This window comes from Monodelphis domestica, chromosome 1 (genome assembly GCF_027887165.1).
Source record: "Monodelphis domestica isolate mMonDom1 chromosome 1, mMonDom1.pri, whole genome shotgun sequence".
Lineage (NCBI taxonomy): Eukaryota > Metazoa > Chordata > Mammalia > Didelphimorphia > Didelphidae > Monodelphis > Monodelphis domestica.
This window is the reverse complement of record NC_077227.1, coordinates 388,191,027-388,214,327: the sequence shown is the minus strand read 5'-3', so window position 1 is coordinate 388,214,327 and position 23,301 is coordinate 388,191,027. Positions and strand designations below refer to the sequence as shown.

Sequence of the window (23,301 nt, the reverse complement as noted above, 5' to 3'; positions counted from 1 at the left end):
CTTTGTTGGTTCCTCCAGTTGAATTTAAAATCAGAGACACTCAGAATTAGATGTGACCTTGGAAGCTATCTGGTCCAACCTCATTTCTAGTGCAGGAATCTTCACTAGAGAAACAAGTTGTCATCTAATCATTTGGATATTTCCAGTGATGGAAAACTCAGTAGGTACCTTAGGAAGCAGTCCCTTTCTATTCCTGGACAGTTCTTATTATTAGGATTCCCTTCTTTATATTAAGCTAAAATCTACAACTTTATAATGTGCACCCCATTACTACTGGTCCTTCTCTCTAGGGCCAAGCAGAGCAGATATAATCCTTTTTCCTTATGACAATCAATCAATCAATCAATCAACATCAAGCATTTTCCAAGATGTACAATGTGTCAGATGCTATGTTGGCCTTTAGATGCTGGAAGACTGCTATTAGAAATGAATTGGGAAGGCACAACTAGGAAATCATTTGCATCAAAAGATCATTTTTGCCTAAAAAAGTAAGGGTTAGGCAATGGGGATTAAGTGGCTTGGCCAGGTTAGGAAGTATCTGAGGCCAAATTTGAACCCAAGACTCTCTGTCTCCAGGAGAGGCCTGACTTTATATCCAGTGAGCTCCCTAGCTGCTCCCCTGTCTGATTTTAAAACTTTTCCTTCAGTTTTAGGTACTACATTTTAGGAAAGGTAAAAGCAATTTATTTATATTCATATGGTGCTTTAAAGTTTGATAAGTTATATATATTATCTCATTTAATTCTCCTGACAATCCTGAGAAGGAAGATTATTTCCATTTTCCCAGAGAGGTAAAAGTGATTTGCCCATAGCCACATGACAAGAAAGGTCCAGAGGTATGATTTGAACCTAGGTCTTCCTGATTCCAAATCTCCTATTTGATGTACTCCCAAACTGTGGTATGTATGCCTGAAGAAGGGTGACCACAAAGATGAGGGGACCATGCCATAAGAACAACAGAAATGGGAATATTTAAGCTGGAGAAGAATTGATTAAAAGGAGTTGAATCTTCAAGCATTTGAGGGTTTGTTACATAAAACAAAGATCTCAGAGGGATGGATTTAGATTTACTATAAAGAAATATGTCAATATCCTTCAAGTTCAGAATCAGCTGTCTTAGGAAGGAAAGGACTCAATTCCATTTAATTAAACTCAATAAATTTAATAAATTCAAAATTAAAAAGTAAAAAAATTAAAAATAAATAAAATTAATGAGTGTCTATTATGTAGGCATCTAGGTGGCACAGTGGACCTGGAGTCAGGAAGACTCCTGCCATAGACTCCATCAGTATGACCCTGGGCAAATCACTTAATTTCTCAGTGACTCAGTTTCCTCATATGGAAAATGGGGATAATAATGGCACTTAAATAAATTAACATATGCAGAATAAATGCCTTGTAAACTTAAAAGTATCATGCAAATGCCTAATGCTAATGAAGGCAGTAGAGATGGGGATGATGATGTTCTGCCAGGCTTTGGGCATTAAAAAAATCCCTGTCCTCAGAGAATTTATGTTTTATTGGGAGTTTCAACAGATTCAGTCAGCCAGACTGTCATCAAGCATTTGATAACCACTTACTATGTTGCAGACATTGTCCAGATAAAGATAAGGCAATTTGCTAGAAGGCAATTAGAAGAGGGAAAGGGCATTGATAACTAGGGATGAAGGGAAACTTCACTCACTTGAGCTTTCAAGGAAGAAAAGAATTCTGATGAGCAGAGGAGATGAAGATCATGTTCTAGGTATGATGCCCAGAGAGGGGCAATGGAATGTGTTGAATTTGGGGAACAGTGTGGGTATTCAATTAGGACTACAATAGCAGGCCCTACAACATCTGTCCTGTTTGACTAAAACATCAAGTGAGTTCAGGGTTCTTCCTTACTAGAAATAATCATTTGGATGTTGGTTTTGGGGAGGGGTGTGTGTTGTAAATGAAAGTGTGCTACAGTGGAAAAACTGCTAGATTGGCGATCAGGGGGCTTGGATTCAAATCCCAGAGCAGACTTTAGATAAGTCACTTTAACTTTTTTCTAGGCCTTAGTTTCCTTATCTGTAATATGACGGAGTTAGACCAAATAGCTGTTGAGGTCTCATCTTGTCCTAAATCTATGATCCCATAGTTACTGTTCAAGAAAGGGGTGGATTAGATGCCATCTGGGATTTTGTGGCATGTCTCCAACGATTCTTCTCTTCTTTAAGCAGAAAATGCTTAATTCATTCATTCAATGGGTTCTCCCAGGTTGTGAGTCTGAGGTCCCTTGCTTTAGAGGGTCTGCTCAGGAGAACCTCTAGTTTCTCAGTTTCACTCCTAAGATGTGATGCTCAAAATGGAACACAAAACTCATTTTAGAATCTACCATGCCACTATGTGGTGTCCTCGAACCTCACTTCATCTAGCATTTATCTCATCATTTCTTTACTCTCTCCAATGAATCAACTTCAACTGAGACCTACTTGAGAATAGTATTTTAAAGTAGGAACAACAATAGCACAAGCAAGGAAAAGTGAGAATACTAACAAAGTGCTATGTGAAGTCAAAGGGTATGGGTTCAAAGCGCTTCCCCACTTTGTACCACTGAGTGACCTTGAGCATCAGCCTCCTCCTCTCATCCACATAATGGGTGAGATTAAGTAAAGGCTCTATAAGGTTCCTTCCAAGTCTAAATCTTATAAATATCACCTTCTGGGGGGATGCGAAGAGAAGGCTGACCATTGTTCACAGCTCCCTTTCAAGTCTTTAAAACAGGGGCTTCTAACATATATGTATATATATATATATATATATGATATAGTATAGAAAATCTTCTTGGTATTGGTTCTGAGGCAGAAGAGTGTTAAGGGATAGGCAATGGGGGTTAAATGACTTCTCTAGGGTCACACAACTAGGAATTATCTAAGACTAGATTTGAACCCAGGACCACCCATCTCTGTCTGGCTCTCAATCTGATGAGCCACTTAGCCACTCCCCTCCCCCCCCACATATTTTTGCATCATGGACCCCTTGGAAGCCTGATAAAGTCTATGGACCTCTTCTCAGAATAATGCTTTTAATGCATAAAATAAAGCACATAGGACTATAAGGAAAATCAAGGGTTAGTGAAAAGAGATGTATTTTTTCCCCCACCTGAGAGACTCAAGGTTAAGAATTTGCTGCTTTAATTTGATTATGTTGTTATGTAATCTGATTATGTAATTATCACCTATGGTCACTCATGAGTTCTACAGGACTTCTTCAGTGTAGTTTCACTTCATAATTATTGGGTTCTAGAGTTTATATGTTGCCCACCCATTTGTTTTGTTAGGGAATTAAATAGCCTGCATTTTTGATTAATAGTGGACTTGGAAAATGTTTAATTTGCAATTTCTGACTTCTTTCCCCACCACATACAGAAATAGAATTTGGCCATTGTGGAAGAAGGGTTCCTTGTTGGAACTCTGAATCTACATGATGTTAACTCTCAGTGATAGTAAGGATAGAAGTTGAACATCAAAGGTCAAAGAAGGGATTTAGTGATGTGGAAATAGGGACAGAAGGTGTAGAGTCTAGACAACTGATTCAATGAGCTTCTGAATCTCAAAAGGAGGGTATGATGAGAAGGGTTGAAGGAACATTAATTTGTACCGTGTGGCTGTGAGCAAACATCTTTAAATCTGAACTTTATATTTGTTCACCTATAAAGCTAATTTAAATTCAAAAAGGTTTATTAGGATTCTGTTGGGGATATAAAGGCAAAAACAGTCTGCCCCCAACGAGCTTACACTCCACTGATTGTTAATGTCTCATTGCTCCCTGTTTTAGATTTCTTGTGCTAATTGTACCTTTGTTTTTTTTTTTTGCTAATAGTACCTTTGGTACTATGGTAAAGTTCATAAAGTCTGTCTCAGAATAATGCTTTGTTTCCTGCATTCATAATTGAAGGAAATCATAAGTTTCAGTTAGAGGTTAGTGAAAATAAAGATGTAATTTTTTTCTCTCTATCCAAGTGGATTCCCTGAAATCTACCTCTGATGAGGACCAGATTAAAAATCCCTTATTCTAGAGGGAAATATTTTCATCTAAAAGAGAGCACTATGGTCCCTAGGTAAGACCCTAGCAAGATAATAGAAGATAATAGATAATAGAAACAGAAGATCTGGGTCTGAGATCTTGTCTTACTGCCTACTATGTGACCTTGGGTAAGACAATCCCCCTCTTGTCCTTATTTTTTCCACCTATAAAACGAGAGCAATAAATTCTGCCATATATTTCTCATAGGGTTATTGGGAGGATCAAATTATAGAATTTACATAAAGTACTTTGTGGTAAAGTAGAAAGAGCACAGGATTTAGAGTAAGATAGAACCTGGGTTTGAGTATTGGCTCTGCTGCTTACTAGCTGTATGACCCCATATTTTCCCCATTGGGACTAGGGGTTTGACTAGACAGTCTTTTTTTTTTTAAACCCTTACCTTCCATTTTAGAATCAGTACTATGTATTGGTTCCAAGGCAGAAGAGCAAAAAGGGCTATGCATTGGGGGTTAAGTGACTTGCCCAAGGTCACACAGCTGGGAAGTGTCTGAGGTCAGATTTGAATCCAGGACCTCCCATCTCTAGGTGTGGCTTTCAATCCACTGAGTCACCCAGCTGCCCCCTAGACAGTCTATGATACTAACCAGAAATCACTAAACAAATGAGTTACCATTGATCAACACTATGACCATGACCATGACCCTACCAAGATCACCACTACTTCCACTACCACCACTATATAAAAGGTAACTTAGTATGATGGAGATATAACAAGCCAGGAAGTCCTGGATTCAAGTTCTACCTCTGATAAAAAATGATGCTAATACCCTCCCTCCCAAACACCTTTGTTTTTATTCTCTTTATATTTATCCTGTATATACTTGTTGTCCCTCCCAATTAGATGTGATCTTCTTGACATTTAGAATTGTTTCACTTAACTGGAGGAATTCCATGGGGACTGGAACGACCTCCAGGAATTGATGCAGAGTGAAAGGAGCAGAACCAGGAGAACATTGTACAGAGACAGATACACTGTGGCACAATTGAATGTAATGGACTTCTCTACTAGCAGCAATGCAATGACCCAGGACATTCGGAGGGACTTATGAGAAAGAACATTATCCACATCCAGAGAAAGAACTGTGGGAGCAGAAACACAGAAGAAAAACAACTGCTTGATCACATGGTTCAATGGGGATATGATTGAGGATGTAGACTCTAAACGATCACTCTAGTGTAATTATCAATGATATGGAAATGGGTCTTGATCAATGACATATGCAAAAACCCAGTGGAATTGCTTGCTGGCTATGGGAGTGGGGTGGAAAAGAACATAAATCATGTAACCATGGAAAAATTTTCTTAATTAAATAAAAATTTAAAAAGTAAAAAATAATTTAAAAATTAAAAGTGAAGGGGATGATCTTAAAAAAAGAATTGCTTCATTTATTGTTTTTGTATCTTTAGCCCCTAGCAGTGGGCCTGGTTTATAGTAGATGTTTAATAAACATTCGTTGATCAATTGATTGACTGGGTAGTTGGAGTGAGGCAATCTCTGTGTCTCTTTGGCAACTCAAACCTATAAATCATAGATGAATTGTCCATTTGTATCTCTGAAGGGACTTCTATAATGATGGACGATTTTCACAGCAAAGAAGTAACAATTCTGGACCCCTTATCCTCCAGAGGATATACTGGATATATTTAACAACTGGATTTTGAGTATATGTGTAAAAAAAGGTCAATGAACTTTTAAGTTAAATCTGCATTGTTAATATTTTCTCCATCACTTTCTTCAGTCCAGCAATCAATAAAACAATAAATCAATCACTTATTTGTAGTGTTTACCAACTTCCAAGGTATAAATGCTCACATTGAAAATTTAACAACTAGCTCTCCAGAGCTCTTATAATCTAGTTTCAGGATACTCTTGCCCTTCCCCTCCCCAACAACAAATACAAAGTAGAGAAACAGTACAGCGTGAGTCAAGAGGTCTGGCTATTATTTTGAACTCTACCCCTAATTTGCTGTGTGAGCTTGGAGAAGTCATTTCTTTCTAGGTCTTAGTTGTAGACCTCATCTGTACAATGGTGGTGATAATCTATGATCTACCTAACATATTAGCTCAAATTAGAGAATGCATACAAAAATTGTAAAGTATTTTGTCTGTGAAAGACATCTGTGATTCTTTCTTCAACTAATTAAAATCAGAGGCTACCAGGGCACTCATGGTCTTAGAGAATTGTGAAGTCACTGAGAAATTAAGTGACTTTTTCAGGAGAACACCACCAATAAGGAGGTATGGGGAGTGGGAGGGGTATGCTGGACCCTAGTCATACTGACTCAGGAGCAGATTGTTAAATTTTCAGTGAGAGCATTTATTCCTTAGAAACTGGCAAATGCTGTAAAACCAAGGCTTGGTTATTGTTTTGTTGATTGTTGAGACTTAAGAAAGTGATGGAGAAAATTCAGGTTGATTATTTTTAATTAATAATGCAGATTAATAATTAATATTGATCTGCATTAATAATGCAGATTAAATTAAAAAGTGCATGGGTACATTTTTTCAATGAGCAGGTTGTTAAACATTTACTAACATTTCACTGGGGAGAAGGGGAGCCTTGGATCCTAGCCTAGTACAGAGGCTAGCTCTCTATCCATTAAGCCAGGCTATCTTTCAAAATATTATATAAATATATCAACATTCTTAATAATAATGGTAGCAAAGTGGGAAAAGCATTGAACTTAGGGATAGAAATTCCATGCAAGTCCCAGCTATACCATCTTGGGCAAACCATTCAATCTCCTGGGCCTCAGTTTCCTTCTCTGTTGATGATGTTCTCTGAGGTCCCTTTCACCTCTGACATTTGTGTTCTTTATTCTGATATTTCTTCTAGCTATTTTATAAACTGAGCTTCCTTTCTACTCTTTCCATTTATGATTCTAGGAGAGGGGAGAGAGAGGTGGTGGTATTGGTGAGGAGACGGACACAATTCAGTTTAGAACAAGGTTTATGGGATATTCCAAAATCCCCTACCACGCAGGAAAAAGCAGCTTTGCAATGACTGCAACTTGGATACTTTGAATGCAGGATGGAATTCCTCAGTGGATTTCAGTGCTGGTGAGTCACCTGCAGAAATAGCTCCCATCTGGAGAGGAGATTATATCTATCTCTATCTCTATATACATGCCTGTTCTCTGTACAAATATGTGGCTCACTGTGTGCTAAATACTGGGTGGCATGGAGAAGACTGGCTTCGTTTCATCTCCTAAAAGACTATTTGGTAGGAAACTCAGGGCCTTTTATTTAAAGAAACAAATTTACAACTATGCCCCTTGATTATGCTCCCTTAGGATGGGGGTGGAATGGAAAACTCACCATGAGGAGGAGGCTGTGTCAATGAAGGGAGAGCAACCACTCAGGGTAAGTAAGAGCCATGCTAGGCCACCACCTTGTTGGGTGCACCTTAGCAGATCTCATTTCTAGCCTTCAGTTGATCCTCATTGCCTAATAAAGACAGTTCAAACTCCTGACTGTCATTCTAGGTGCCCTATGATCTGTTTCTAACCTCCTCTGCAGCGTTATCTCATACTACTTACTTCTCTTACAGGATTCTACAGTCCAGCTAACGAGGATGACTTTCTGTTCCCCACTCTCATTTTTTCCTTTCCCATTACTGTGTCTTCACTCAGGCCCCAGATACCATCAATGATTGGAATGGATTTCTTATATCTTTTCCTTCCCTGCTTCTCTCTCTTCTCCCTCCCCTCAAAGTTTCCCTGACTCCTCCCTCCCTTTCTCCCTGTGAAAGTGATTGAATCAATGAATTAATCAACATTAATAAATACCTATTATGTGCCAGGCAGCTAAGTGGTGAGGTGGATAGAATACCAGGTTTGGAGTCAGGAAGACTCATCTATCATATTCAGCCTCAGATACTTACTAGTTGTGTGCTCCTGGGCAAGTCACTTAATTCTATCTGTCTCAGTTTCCTCATCTGTAAAATGAGCTGGAGAAGGAAATGTCAAACCACTCCAGTATCTCTGCCAAGGAAACACCAAATGGGTTTTGCTTCTTGAGGGCAAGGCCTTTATAATTCTAATCTTTATATTCTTAGTTCTAAGCACTGTGCCTGGCACATAGCAAGTATAATTAATATTTGTTCAGTTCAATTTTCTTATATTTGTTCTCTCTTTGGGAAAGTAGGCTTTATACATATGTAGCAAATGTGAAGTGCTTTGAGATTCTAGAATGGAAGGGAAGAAACCTTTCATTCATATATTAGGACCTAGGCTCTGACATATAACTAGCTGGGCAAATCATTTAATTTTTTTGAGTCCTGATTTCCTGCTCTCTTATTTCTGGTTCATATTCTTTGGTTTCAGTGAGAATCAACTGAGATATTTTCCTTTGAGAAACACCTAAGACTCTTATCACACTCATCCCCATTTGCCCTCTAATCTTAAAATTTTCTTCCCCCAAATACCAGGATATCTTTGGAGAGACATAGACTGCTATATCTGGAAGGGACCTTAGATACCAACTAGTCCAACTTCTTCATTTTGTAGAGGGAAAGATAGATTCAGACCAGGAAAGGGACTTGTTCAAGGTCACATAGTGATTTTATGGCAGATAAGAACCTAGGTCTTTTGACTCAGATCCAATGTACTTTCTGCCATACCTATCCTTCAAAGCATAGTTCTACTGATAAATCCCTTTCATGCAATGGGAGTAGTTGTACTGGGGAAGGTTAAGGTCTGACACAAATGGCCAGGACTAGGAATGGTATGTGATATTCTGTTCAGTCCTTTACTGAAGGTTTGTTCCCAAGTTCCAAAACATGGGAAATCTCCAGGTTCTGGTATAATGGTGGTTATACAAGCTGAAAGAGCCTTCTTTATGCCTTTTTCTTGCCTTCCTACCTTTCTTATCTTCTCTGGGAGTGACTCCTGTAGATCACTGACACAAAAGAGGAGAGAGAGAGACTAGATGAAATTGGAAGGAAAGGAGATGAAAAGAGGGAAAAGAGAAGAGAAGTAAGGAAGGTGGAAATATGATAAGGAAAGGAAGGGAGAAGGAAAATATGGGAAAGGAGAGGCAAAGGTAGGGGAAGAGAAGAAGGGGAAAATAAAATGAAAGAAAGATGAGAGAGAAGGAGAGAGAGGCAGAGTAAAGAGAAGAAGATGGGGGAAATGAAGGGGATAGCAGAGGAGAAAGAGGGATATGATGGGAGGATGAGAAAGGAGAAAAGAAAAAAGGGAAAGAAGAGGAGAAAGAAAGGAACATAAGAAAGGTGAGAGGAAGAGTTAAACAGAAGGAAGAAAATGAGCAGATAAGGAGGAAGGATAAAGAGTTAAGAAAGGAAATAAGAGATAGGAAGGTGGGAGAAAAAGGAGAAGGAGAGAGACAGAAGAAGAGGAGCAGAAGTAAGAAGGAAGCCTTTCCCACTCTATTGGTTTCCAGAATTGGTCCTGGGAGCTCAGTTCTTGTGAAGAGCTGCCAGAAATCCTTGGCCCTTTTCCAATGTTTTTTCCCTTTTCCCTCTTACTTTCTATCCCTGCCCAGTTTTATCTGACCTTTATTTCAAGGTTACTGTTTTTGGAAAAATGGTTTGGAACTACTCTTGAGGTTCCCTCAGTGTGATGGGCAGCAGAATTTGTGACTAATGTTGATTTACCAATCTGGCTATTTTGACCTGTCCTTAAAAGTTCCCCTAATATTGGTCCAAGGCATGCCTACTTTCCAGTACCTCCTCACTCTCTGGACATACTTCAATTTCCTAATGCCCTATCTAAAATAGGGTGTCTAGAACTAGGCACAATCCTCTATATATGATCTGACCCAGGCAGAGGATAATAGGACTACCACTTCCTGCCTTCCACTATGAATGCAATATTTTTAAGAACTTTAAATTTTTTTAATTTAAAATTTATTTAAGATAAAAATTTAAGATCAAGTTAGCTTTAATGACTGCCATGTCACATCATTAACTCATGCCCACTTAAAATCTGAAGTTGTTTCCCCAGGAATTTATCTATGCCTTCCCCTCATATACTTGTGAAGCAGATCTTTTGAATTCAAATATAGGATTGTGCATTTATCCTTAATAAGCTCCATTTTTATTAAATTTGAGTCCTAGCTTCTCAGCCCACAAACATTTTTTTGGATCATGTGTTTGACTATCTTTCCTAGCTTCATGTTTCTGGGTGCTGTATGCCCAGAGTCTTGGGGTTGGGGAAACCCTCAACTAGTAGCCACTAGTTCTTTCCTGATACTTCTAGTTCTTGAAACTCTCCCACTTCTCTTGTTCTGACAAGAGTCACTTTCCTTCTTCCTGAAATCCTGATTTGGTTGAAACCGTATTTTCCAGACTAATTTGGCCAATCAATATTTAGGGATGGAAATATATCAGCAAAAGCCATCAATGATGGTCTAGGGGTTTTGAAGGGATGGAATACTTTTGGGAGAAAGAGAGAGGGAATTTTGAAATCAAAACACAAAATGAATAGTTGAACAGCCTCACAAATTTTTGATGTATATTGATAATAGAAACATTATGTGTAGTAGGAGATGTATGTAGTTCATTTGAAGGACTTGTAGACTTAAAATCTTCTTCCCCTTCTACCTATTCCTCAAGGACTGATAATCAAATCATTATTACATTTGCTACTATGAAGGATGTGCACCTATTATTCCAGTCAAAATTTCCAAATTGACCAGGCTAAGAATTTTGTTCTCTGATCACCATTCCCTGTTCCTTCACATCATTCCCTTCAGTGTCCCAACATACTCTTTCCTATCCTTCAAATATATGCTTGTTCTATTAATAACAACTTGACCTTTATGTTAGACCTGTACCCTCTTCCAGGAAATTTATATATATAACATATATATATATTGCACTTATATGTGTATGTGCTACTCCCTGCAATCAAATGTAAACTGATTAAGGACAGGAACCATTTTATTTTATCTTTGTATCCCTAGTACCTAGAACAGTTCCTGGTGCACAGTAGGCACTTGAATAAATAAATAATTAAAAAAAGAAATTAAATAAATGCTTGTTGAGTTGAAATACGATCTTGAAATAAGATCTTAGTTCTCTGACCCTTACTTGCTGTGGGACCGAAAGCAAATTTTAGGGTTTTTTTCCACTGTGAACTGAAGGGGTTGTGGACTCAGTTCCATGCTTCCTTGTAGCTCTGACTTTCCAAGTCCTAAGGAGCTTTCCACCTTTGACATTCTGTTGTGTTTCCATTAATTCTTTAGAATGGAAATATAACTAGTACCGAAATGTCCTCAAAGCCTTTTTAACACCAGAGTAGAAGAGCACAGCCCCTTGGGAAACCTTGGGTTTAGTAGGTGGCCAAGGAAAGAAGTACCAGGAAATAAACAATGCTTAGGCAATAGTTTCAAAAGACATGGAACAACCCCAATTCTAAAGACCTATTTGACCTGCTTTGTCATCCATGCCCATGCAGGATTTTCTTTTTATCCTTTCCCTCTTTTCTCTTGTCCTCCACTTCTCCCATATTGGAGGACAGCCTGGAGTAGACTGAGCTGAAGGCTCAGTTGCAGATGAAACAAAGTTCTTTCACTGCAACCATTCTGCTTTAGGTTCTCATCTCCTTTTTCCTGCCTGAGCTATTTTAATAAAATTTTAAAAGTCCCTTGCCTCCAGTCTCTATTCTTTTCAGTTCATTTTACCCTCTGGCTCAAGTATCCTGATGCAATGTCTTGATTATCCTACTCCTCTACTCAAAAACTTTTAATAGCTCTCCATTGCTTTCTGAATAAAATCAGAATGCTTTATGATGACATTCAAGGTCCTCTACCATATGGCTTCAACATACTTGTCACACATTATCACCCACAGCTTGCATTCATGTGCTCTATATTCCAGCCCAAGTGGACTACTCTTATTTGTCCTGTCCTTTATAATCTCTATCTCTTTGTCTAAACCATTCCTTTGCCTAGAATGGATTCTCTTCTATTTCCTATTTCTATCTTCATTCTTTCAAGGATCAAATCAGATGCTACCAGCTCCATGTAGCTTTCTCTGACTCCTGCATTCTTCCTCTTTTGAAAGTGATACCTCCCACCTTAAAATACTCCTAGCACTTTGCTTGGATTTTTCATCTGCATTTATACCAGTTACTTCTATCATAGTTGTTTGTTCACTTGCTTTTCCCCTCATAATATTGTAAGCTCCTGCAGAGAAGAATCTTTGTTATATCTGTCTTGATATTCCCAATGCATAATACTATGCCTTGCACATAATGGTTGCTTAAATAATGTTTTCACTGAAGATGATTGAATTCTTTCCTGGGACTGTGCCACCTTAGAAGGGGAAGCCCCTTTCTGGAGATTGGACAAGTGAGCACAAGTTATTCATAATGAATCCTGAGGTTTCTTTATGACAAATCTCCAAAAGTTCAAACTTTGGACCCACTTATAAGGGTTTCTTAACATGGAGTTGATGGACTACCAAGAAGTCTGTGGATATATTTTGGGTGTCTATGAATTGGGATAGGAAAAATTACATCTTTATTTTTTAAAAAACCCTTACCTTTTGTCTTAGAATCAATACTGGGTATTGGTTCTAAGCCAGAAGAGGTTAAAATGACTTGTCCAGGGTCTCACAGCTAGGAAGTGTCTTTCAGATTCAAACCCAGGACCTCCCATCTCTGGGCCTGACTCTAAATCCACTGATCCACCCAGCCGCCCCCCAAATTACATCTTTATTTCAATATCATTGTTTTTCTTGTAATCCAATCTTTAATTTTATACATTTAAACGTAATCCAAATCTTTAATTTTACACATTTAAAAACATTATCTTGGGAAGGCGTCCATGACACAAAAAATGTTAAAAACTTGATATGAAGAGTCATTGTCTTAGGATGAATGATTGGAGATTATAGTAAAGCAAATTTTTGCTCAGTAATAATGTGACAAAAACAACCAGTAATAACTAACATTTACATAGCACCTACTATATGTAAGGAAGAATTTTCCAACAATTGTTTTCAATGACTATATAAAGAGTCCTATCACTGGAAGTAAAAAAAAAAAGTATTTTCCCACAAGTATTTAATTCATATTACTAGTGAACATGTGACTTTCGCAATATTTTTGCTGCATGTTAAAGCGTACTCATTTTTCTTTCTTTCCTTTTTAAAGGGCTTTATTAATGTTTTCTCTTTAAATATCATGATCATTTCTCAATGATTTGCCCTCTCCAGAAACAGCAATCATCCTTATAACAATTAAGTTCAGCTAAATACAACAAATCTACCATGTCTCAAATATATATACATATATACATGCACCTTGTTCTGTACATATTAGCTATCACCTCTTTGCTGAGGGGCATCAGGCAGAATCGTAGGATCTTAGAGTTGTAAGGGACTTTAGAAGACATATAGACCAACTTGCTATCCAATGGATGAATCCTTTGCTTGAACATTCACAAGAGAGGGATCATCTTCTGTTTGTTTAAACTATTCCAATAATAGGGAGCTCCATACCTACCATGGCAATTTCTTTCATTTTTGAACAGGTCTAATGATTAGGAAGTTCTTCCTTCTACCAGTGTTCTAGGTCAGTGGGTCCTTAATGGGTCCCAAGCTTGAGCAGATGAGGATTGGTCTTAAAGAAGCCCTCTGGATTCATTGCCAATATCTGTGTTCACTTGTCTAGACAAAGAGGGGCGTACTCACTGTGGTGGGGCATCTCCAGTAAAGAATTAAATTACATTCAATGAGACATAGGAATCTTCCTGTAGTTTTCTAAAGTTAGTCCTAGTTCTCCCCTGTTAGTCACATTGAGAAAGTATAATTCATCTCCCCATGACAACCCTGCATATATTTGAAGACAGTGATCATGTCCTTCCTAAGACTTTTTTGCTTCAGGCTAAACATCCCCAATTCTTTAAACTGATTCTCATATGACATAGTTCTCAGCCCCCTCATCATCCCAGTTGTCTTCTTTTGTATGTACTCCATATTGTAAGTGTCCCTCCTAAAATATGGTCCCTAGAACTGTACACACTTCTTCAGATATAATTGGCTAGGTCAAAGGACAACAGGACTATCACCTCCCTTGATCCAGACACTTTCTAGTAATTAAATTTATGATTATATTAGTTTTTCTGGTAAAAAGTCACATGGCTGACTCTCATTCATCTTTTAGCCATTAAAGACATCTAGCTCATTTTCATATGGACTCTTGTCCAGCCATATCTAGATAGCCCTTCATACGAGTTGCCTACTTCATTCTCTATCCAAGGAGTTAATTAATCAATCTGCATCTCAGTCTTGGGACGAGATAGCATTAGTTACTTGGGGCCACAGTAGGAAAATATTCTCCTTTCCCTAGAAGCTACCTTCTGCTGCTAGTAACTAGCCTAATGAGAGGAGTACTTCTAGAAAAGTTAGAACATGAAGTGGGAAAATGATCTTACCTTTGCTCTTGGCTTCAGCTGGGTTTGTGTTTGCCTTAAATTGACTAGCACAGTAGCTCCCGACTCAGTCTGTACATGTCAGATGTGGCATAAACCCCTAGAGTAGAAAATAAAGGAGAGAGGATATATAAAAGGAGCTTCTATACAAATTAGTTTCAAATTTTCAGGCTCAGATCCCAGGTCATGTATCTACAGGTGGAAAGAATCACAGATGTCATCTAGTTTAAAATGTTAATTTTATAGATGAAGAAATTAAGCCCAAAGCTTAAGACCTAAGACCCGAGTTTTGGTTGTAAAGTCAAAGGTGCTAGATCTGATGACTTGGGTCATTTTGTCTTTCTGGGCTTCAGTTTTTCCCTTTAGAAAATAAAAGAATTGGATTCAATTGTATGTAAAAGGTCCCTTCCAGATCTAATATTCTGTGTTCAAAGGATTCTTCTCATTTTGAAATTCTATGTTTTGTATTCCAAGATGGGTTTTAGTTCTGATAGTTACATTTTAATGTCTTTTCTACCTTTGACATTTTATGTTAAAAAAGGTGTTTTCCAGTTCTGACATTCCTTAAATTCATTCTAAGGTCTTTCTAAGGCCTGAAAGTCTATGTTCTATATTTTAAAGTCCCTTTAAACCCAAACATTCTAGGATCTAACATTCTCTGTTCTAAACTCCCTTTGAACTCCGGTAGGACATGAGTCTATGAGGACTCAATGATTTTATCATGACCTCACCTCTCTTGATAGTTATCATGTGATACCATCCTGTGGGACCAGTGTAGCTCCAAGGAGAAGCTCAGGAGAGCAGATCACAGCCTTCTGGTACCTGACTGCTCCTAAACGGTGTCCTAGCAACATTCACAGCCCTTGCTTTGGCAATCTTGGCACTGCCTACTTAGCTATACTAAGTGTTAAGTTGCAACTGAAGGTGGCATGAAGTTGCCATACTTTTATACACCTTCTACTAGACAAACCCAACTAGGACATAAAAAGATATTAGCTCCTTGCCCACTGGAGGCAGTTATTGTCCCTAGTCATCACTTTCCTAGGGCTAAAAAAAGGAAATCTATTTGGATGATTTTAGGAAAATAGTTTAGTATAATGGAATGATCACTGACCCGATGTTCACAAGATCTACCAGTGTTATTGTCCACATCATTAATTCACTGTGTAACTTTAGGAAAGTAACCTTCACTTGGTAAGTCTTTCTTCCTATATAAAATTAGGAGGTTGAGCTAAATAATCTCTTAGGTCTCTTCTTGCTACTGCATTCTATATTCTAGAGTTCCTTTCACATTACAAAATATAAATCTGTTCCTCATGTATTACAAAATCTCTTCTACATCAATTAGGTGTACAATCAAGCAGAAATTTGCAGGAAGCATCAGTAAATGGGGTATTGGGAAAGACCTTATCTAGGAGGTAACACTTGAGTTGAGCTTTGAAGAGAGGTGGGAATTCTAGGAGGTAAAGAGCATATCCTAGGCCAGTGATGGTAAACCTTTTAGAGATGAAGTGCTGGACCTCCCCCCTCCCCCACCAGACCAGTTGCTCTGCTCATTCACTCCAGAGACCATATCCTGTGCCTCCCCCACCAAGTGCTGACATTCTCATTGGGTTGCTGGGTGGAGGGGCAGGTGAAGTAAGGAATGTCCTCAGCAAGTGTAGAGAAAGGGAGGGGAGTGGCTGGAGAGGGAGGGGAGCAGCTCTGTCTGAGTCCCTCTGCATTTCTAGTAATGAACTCTAAAGAGGGCAGGGTAGCCAGGGTAGCCAGGTGCCCACAAAGAGTGATCTGTGTGCCATCTTTGGCACCTCTGCCATAGGTTCACCATCACTTTCCTAGGCTTTGGAGATAGCCAGTGTAAAGTCATGGGCATGGGAAATGGAACTGCACGTTGGACTGGATTGTAGAGTTTGTAAAGGAGAAGTAATGTTCAATAATATTAGAGAATCAGGTCAGAGCCAGATTATAAAGGGCTTTAAATGCCAAATAGAAAAGTTTGCATTTTATCTTAGAGGCAACAGGTAGCCACAGGAGATTTTTAAGCAGGGAAATGATGTGGTCACACCTGAGCTTTAGAAATACTTCAGTGGCAAGTATATGGAAGACAGATTGGAGAGAGGAGAGATTTGCCATAGGGAGGCTATTAAAATAGTCCTGATAGGAGAGGATGAGTATCAGATCTACCTTACAACATAGAATTTCAAAGTTAGAAGGAACTTGAGAACATAAGATGTAAGAGCTTGAAGGTTAATCATCTTGTGAGTAGAGAGAAGAGGATGAATATGAGATGTGGGGAGAATTAAGAAGATGTGGTAACTCATTTGAATATGAGAAGTGAGAGGGAAGAACTGATGTTGATTCTGAGGCTGTAAACTTGGGTGACTAGAAGGGTGGTGGTTTCTTCAGTAGAAATAAGGAAGTTTGAAAGAAGGGTAACTTTGGGGGGGGGAGTGAATTATTTTTTGTATATGCTGAGTTTGAGATGTCTATAGGACAGTCAATTCAATAGGTAGTTGATGAAATGGACCTAGAGCTCAGGAGTCAGTCGAGAGCTGGGGTATAGACTGGCCATGCTCTGCATGGAGATAATAGTTGAATTGATTTGATCTGATGAGCTCAGGAAGAGAGAGAGTATATATATATATATATATATATATATATATATATATATATATATATATATATATATATATATATATATATATAGGCCTTGGTAGAGTTTGGAAGTATGCCCACCTTTAAAGAATGGCACATATCTTCCTCCTAGGAGACTGAGGAGAGAGAATAGAGCCATGAAAACCCAATGAAGGAAGTATATTCAGGAGAAGAGCATGGTGAACAGAGTCCATGGCTACCAAAAAGTCTTGGAAGTTGAAGACTGAGTAAAGGGCCTTGGATTTAGCAGTTAAGAGGTCATTGGTCACTTTTGAGAGAATAGTTTCAATTGAGTAATTATGTTGGAAGCCAGATTATACATAGTGAGAGGAGACCTAGTGGAGTCACTGATGTAGAAAGCTTTTTAAAGGAGTTTTGAAGTGAAAGGGAGGGGATAGATATAGGATGATAGTTTGGAGTGATATGGAGTTGCATGAAGGTTTTTTTTTAATGGAGAGAGCTAGATGTATTTGTAGGCATCAAGGAAGAAGCTAGTAGATATGAAAAAATCAATGTGTATATGGAATACAAAATTAATAACTCAGTGGTTGAGAAATTAATATAACAAAGATTTGCTTCCCACCTATATTTTAGTCCCAAGAAGAGAATTCAGCTAAATCCATTAAACTGTGGAATATTTTGAGGGTACCCTGGTCAAATGGCTGAAGAAAGGTCACTTCAGATGTGGGAGGGCTTCAAAACTTGGCAAGTTCTGGATCCCCCATACTCACTATAGATATCAAATTTCCTCACTAGAAAAAAAGCCTTCCCTCCAACATGACAGAACTGAGAATTCAATTGTCCCTCTGGGGCCTAGACTGAATGCATTTCATTAAACACCTTGGTCCAGAGAGAGCTTTTGTCTGTGACCAAGGAAGAAAAACCTGCAATTTCACAAGGCTCAGGGCTGGAGGTGGGGCTAGAGAGATGAGCAGGGATGATATTTCTGAGGTCTGAAAATTAAAGAAAAACAGAATGTTAGTGAGGGATTCTTCTGTACAATGAGGAGGGGTGGAAAGACTCTTTCACCCCATGTTCTACTCCTGGCACTGTCAGTGACTCATTGTGTGGTATTGGGAAAGTCCCTTCTCTTTTTCAGAGCCTTGGTTTCTCCATTTCTGAAATAAAGAAGATTAGATTAGATAATTTCTCTGATCTCTTTTGATTCAGACAGGCCATAAATCCATAGCTCCTCTTTCAATAGCACTTTGTGGTTTATAAAACCTCTTTCCATTATATACCTGTGAGGTAGTTAGTCCAAGAGTAACAAACCCCCCCCCCCCATTCTTTTTCTTTCTTTTTTTTTAAACCCTTGCTTTCTGTATTAGTATAAATTCTAAGACAGAAGAGACTGGGCATTTGGCAATTGGGCTTAATTGGGATTAAATGTCTTGTCCAGAGTCATACAGCTAGAAAGTGTCTGAGGTCAAATTTGAACCCAGGTCCTCCCAACTTCAGGCCTTCTACCCATGATTCCATTCTATTCACTGAGCCACTTAGCTGAGTTGTTATTCCCATTTTTACAAGTGAGGCAACTGAGGCACAAGAATTTGAAAATGATCTGCATATGGCATACAGCAAGTAAATGGCAGAATAAGGACTCAAACCAAACTCAAATTTCTGACCCCAAGTCAAGGGCTTTTTAAAAATCATATACCACTCAAACTTCCTTTTTCAAAGCCATGCCTGCACAATTCAGATGTAGGTGAGGGAGGGTAGGAATATTTTTATTGGAATGTGACATTTTTCCTCATTATTTCATGTTTTGGTTGATTGCCTACCACCTGTACTTCAAATTTCAAACTAGCCTTGCAAAAAGGCACTAACCCACTGATTGAGGATTGAAATGCATTTGAATATTACTTGTCAGGTAAAAAATTGCTCTTGTTTGCCCTCAGGACACAACTCTTCTACTTTACTGGGAAAATATGCCTACTAAATGTGTATATGTGTGTATGTGTGTGCGTGTGTCGGTGGGTCTTAAACAGAAATGCTTCCACTAATAAGGGCAGGGATGTAGTGGACTTATTTGTGAGGCAGAAAACTGATGGAAGATAGTCTCCAGAGGGCTCAGATCATCTGAATTATTAATCCCATGTGTGCTTCATTTTCTGTCTGGTACCCACACAGAATATGGTCCTACCAGCAGGCATGTCCTGACTTCTCCAAAAAGATACTTTAAAAATAAGAGCCTTCAAGAAGATATCTCTCCAAATATACTAGTTTTAATTATAGCATATCAGAATTGGAGTAGGTCCAAAGGTCATCTTGTTCAACCTGCTTTTGAACAGAAGTCTCTTTTATAAAATACACAGAAAGGACATTCCAACTCTTGCTAATAGAGTGAGCAGGAAACTATTCTCTCCAGAGGCAAATTCTTCTTTTCAGAATCACAGAATCTTCATTTGAAAAGATCTTGGAAGTTGCTAGTTCAAACTAAAACTGACTAAGAACTCCAGCAACTAAGATGTCACACTCAAATAGAAACAGATGGCTGCCACATATCAACTTAGAAAACCACAAATCCACATTATCTATGTTGCATTGTATTTTTACTTATTTTGTTAAACATTTCCAAAACATATTTTAATCTGGTACCACCTAAATTTAGGAATTTTGTACCTAGAGGCTGTAAGTTTGACACCTCTGCAGCATTGTCCAAGAGTATTCCCTAGGAGACCATTACATCCCAAGATGATCTAGTCTTACTTTTGGAAAGCTCTGTTAGAAGGTTTTTCCTTATACTAAGCATAAATATGCATCTTGAAACTTCTACACAGGATTCCTCTGTCTACTTTCTGGTGTCAAGGAGAACACATCTCACCCCTCTTCACATGACAGTCCTTCAAATACATGCTTCTATCAAGTCTTCTCTAGGCTTAACATCTAACACCAATCCTCATAAATAATGATCTAGAGGTCCTTCTTTGGACCCTACATTTTTATTAATGTCTTTTCTAAAATGTAGGATCCAGAGCGGAACAGTTTATCAGATATGACCTGATAGGTCACTGTACAGTACAACTCTGACTTTCCTAGACCTAGTCATTATGTTTCTCTTAATGCAGTTTAAAATTCTATTAGCTTTTTTTTTTGTCTACCATATTACATTGTTGACTCATTGAACTTGTTGTTCAATAAAATCTCTAGATCTTTTCTCAGATAAATTGCTTCTTCCAAAGCAGTTCCTCTAAACAGGTTTCCTTCTCTTGAAAATACAATCAACAAAACCTTAAATCTGAGGTTCTTTGACATAGAGATGACCTTTGTCTAGGCACTGAGATTTCCTGGTTCTAGTCCTAGTTATACAATTAATTTTATGTATGACCTTGAATAAGTCATGGTCTCCATTGAGGCACCATTTCCCTCTACTATAAAATGAAGGGGTTGGACTGAATGATTCTTAAGGTTCTTTCCTGTCCTTGTATTTTTGGATTCTTTATTTGATTGCACAAAATCTCTTAATTGTTACTATCATTTGGGACAGCTTTAGATCTGGAATGGCTTTTAGAGGGTGAACCCAATAAAAATAGCAACAACAATCTCTTATTTGTGTATAGAATTTATCAGTTTTTTAAATGTGTGTATTTCTTTCCCCTCATTTGATTTTCACATTACTATTAGGTAGTAGGACAGGTCTTAGTTTATAGATGAAGAAACTGAAGCAGAGGAAGGTTAAATGATTTACTCAGTATGACACAGTGAATCTTATCTTTCTCTATCCTAAGATGATTTTTAGCTTTTAAATTCTATCTTTTAAGAAGCCTTTGATGTCCAATATTCTATTTTCGAAGGTCCTTTCTGATGCTGATATTTTGTATACTATTGGCTAAGGTCCTTTCCAGCCCTCACGTTCTGATACAAACCAGGAAAAGCCTAGGGGAAAAAATCAGCCAGTCTTTTCCCCATTAATGTTGGGCCCATTTCCTGGCTGCTTATAGTTTCCTGGCTTCACACATTCTCAGTTTAGCTTTAATTTTTTTTTTCAATGAACAAAAATCTATGTTCTCTCCCATCTACCTTCGTTGCAACAACAACCAAAGGGAAAAAAAAGGAAGGAAGGAAAAGAAAGAAGGAAAAAGGGGAGAAAAGAAAAGGAAAACAAAGCTCTTATCTAAAAACATTCGGGACAAACCCTAACAGTGCTTCCAGATCAGATCTAGGTGGTAAGGGCTTCCTTTTTGTTCAGGGGGCGGGGCATGCACGGTGGGTGCGTAGGAGCAGCAGGAGGCAGTCTGCTACCCGAGAGGCGGCTTCTCAGTGATTTCCCTATCCCCTTAGCAAACTCTCTGGCCTCACACTTTCGAGGGATGTTCTAGGAGGGGCCAGTACAGGGTGCTGGCAGTTCCAGTCCGCGGGTGAATTCTTAAAGCTGGAGACCTTAAGAAGATCTGCTGCTAGGGATCTCTCCCTTTCATTCCCCACCGGTTTCCTCCCGCCCCTTTCATCCCCCCGCCCCTCCCCAGCTGAGGCCCCAGGCCTAGCGCTCCGGGAAACCACGCTTCTGGTACCCTGGAAGAGCAATTGAAAGACCTGGGGGGCTAGTCCTCCCGGACCTAGTTCCCACTTCTAAAGGATCCCGGCCTGATCCCCAGCCCCGGCACAACACTCTTCTGTCCTTTTATTTCCTCCTCTACTCCTCACCACAGAAAACGCTTCCAAACCAAAACAAATTCTGACGTAGAAACACGTTTATTAATAGCTTGGGGGAGCCAAGGCCCGTGGTGTCTACACAAGGTGTTGACTGGGACATTCCTCTGGGGAGGAAGGAGAGAAGGCGAGGATTTAGAGAGGCTCCATAGCTCTGGGGCCCATTATCTAGTGGCAGACCACAGCGTCCCCCGGGCTCTGCTTTGTCTGAGCAACAGGACCAGCACGGCTAAGGGGCTGAGGCAGTTGCTGCGGCTCGGGGGCCTTGGGGTACAGGAGTTGTCCTAGGGTTTGGTGATCTTGGGCTTGGTAGTAGTCTGCCTACTTGGATTGACCTAGGGAGGCCGGGGTTTGGGAGCTGTCCCTCACCATTGTGCTGAACCTATGGAGACTCTAGTTTAAAAGCTCTGCACTCACAAGAAGATGACAGTGGCGGCGGAGTTCCGGAGCTATCTCCCAGCGTGGGGCTAAACTGAAGAGACCAGGATGAGAGTGGTGCTGAACCAAGGAGGCCAGAACTAGGAGCTGTCCTCTGTTTTGGTGCTGACCCGGGGCGAACCAGAAAGGAGGAGGGAAGGGAGCCTGTGAGCCAGGGCGCTGCCTGAGCGAGCGTGCTCCAGCTGAATAGGGCCTAGGACTAGATTCTCTCTGACTCTCGGAGGAGAGATGGACGATTCACAACAAAGACCGTACTGTACCAACCTGCTGCAGGCTGCGGCTCCTTCCACCCTCGGCGGCTGGAACACAGCTTTCTTTCTCGCGCTTCTGCCTTCCGTCTCAGTTCTCCTGCTGCTCCGTGGTGACTGGCTCCCTCTTGCAGGGGAGCCGGGCTAGTACATGTGCACTAGGAGAGTACCAAACAGGGGCTCTGGTCCGTACCGACTCTCCTCCGGGCTCCTAGGCTTGGAAGCTTTCAGCTCTCAGGCGGCCCTGCTTCCTGGGTGAGCCAGGCTTCCTGAAAGGAGGAGGGGGAGGGGTGAGGGGAGGGAAACGGGAGAATAGGGAGAATGAGTGAGCTAGCAAGCAGCTGTGGCTGCAAGATAGAGAGGGAGTCAGCGGGTCACTCATCCACCTTGTAGTGTATACAGACTTCTACACTGATGTGGGGTGGAACGGGGAGCGAGGATTAGCCCCAGTATGTTGGCCAGAAAGGTCATTTCTGTGGGAGGGGTATGGATAGCATTCTATTCGAGTTCTTAATTTCAGTTCCAGAAGATCATTGAAATCAATATCTCAAAGGCACTGCTCCCCTTCTTGAATACAGAGGGTGTTAGACAAAAGGCAGCATAACAGTGGAAAGGGCAATGAATTGAGAAGCCCAAGTCTTGGGTTGGTGTTCCAAATCTGTCACTTAGCTGATTGTGTGATCTTGGACAATTCACTTCCTTTCTGCAGCCCTCAGTTTCTTCCTTGTTAAAAAAAAAAAAAAAGGATTTGTTAATTTTCAAGACTTTCTTGAAATGTCTAATTCTGTGTTCTAGGGGTTTATTTTCTAAGGCTACACTCAGCTTTTAATTCTTATT

At 39.5% G+C, this 23,301-nt stretch overlaps 1 protein-coding gene across 1 annotated transcript in view; it reads right to left on the bottom strand.

Annotated features, from left to right (window-relative positions):
• CPLX2 (complexin 2) overlaps positions 1–23,061 on the bottom strand; it is an 82,818-nt gene extending 59,757 nt beyond the window's left edge. Inside the window, exons 1-2 of the mRNA XM_007474100.3 lie at positions 22,481–23,061; positions 14,477–14,573 (exon numbers count right to left, since the gene is read on the bottom strand). The gene's annotated coding sequence lies outside the window, so the exon portion shown is untranslated. The remainder of the gene's footprint in view (positions 1–14,476; positions 14,574–22,480) is intronic.
• Positions 23,062–23,301: the final 240 nt, after the last annotated feature.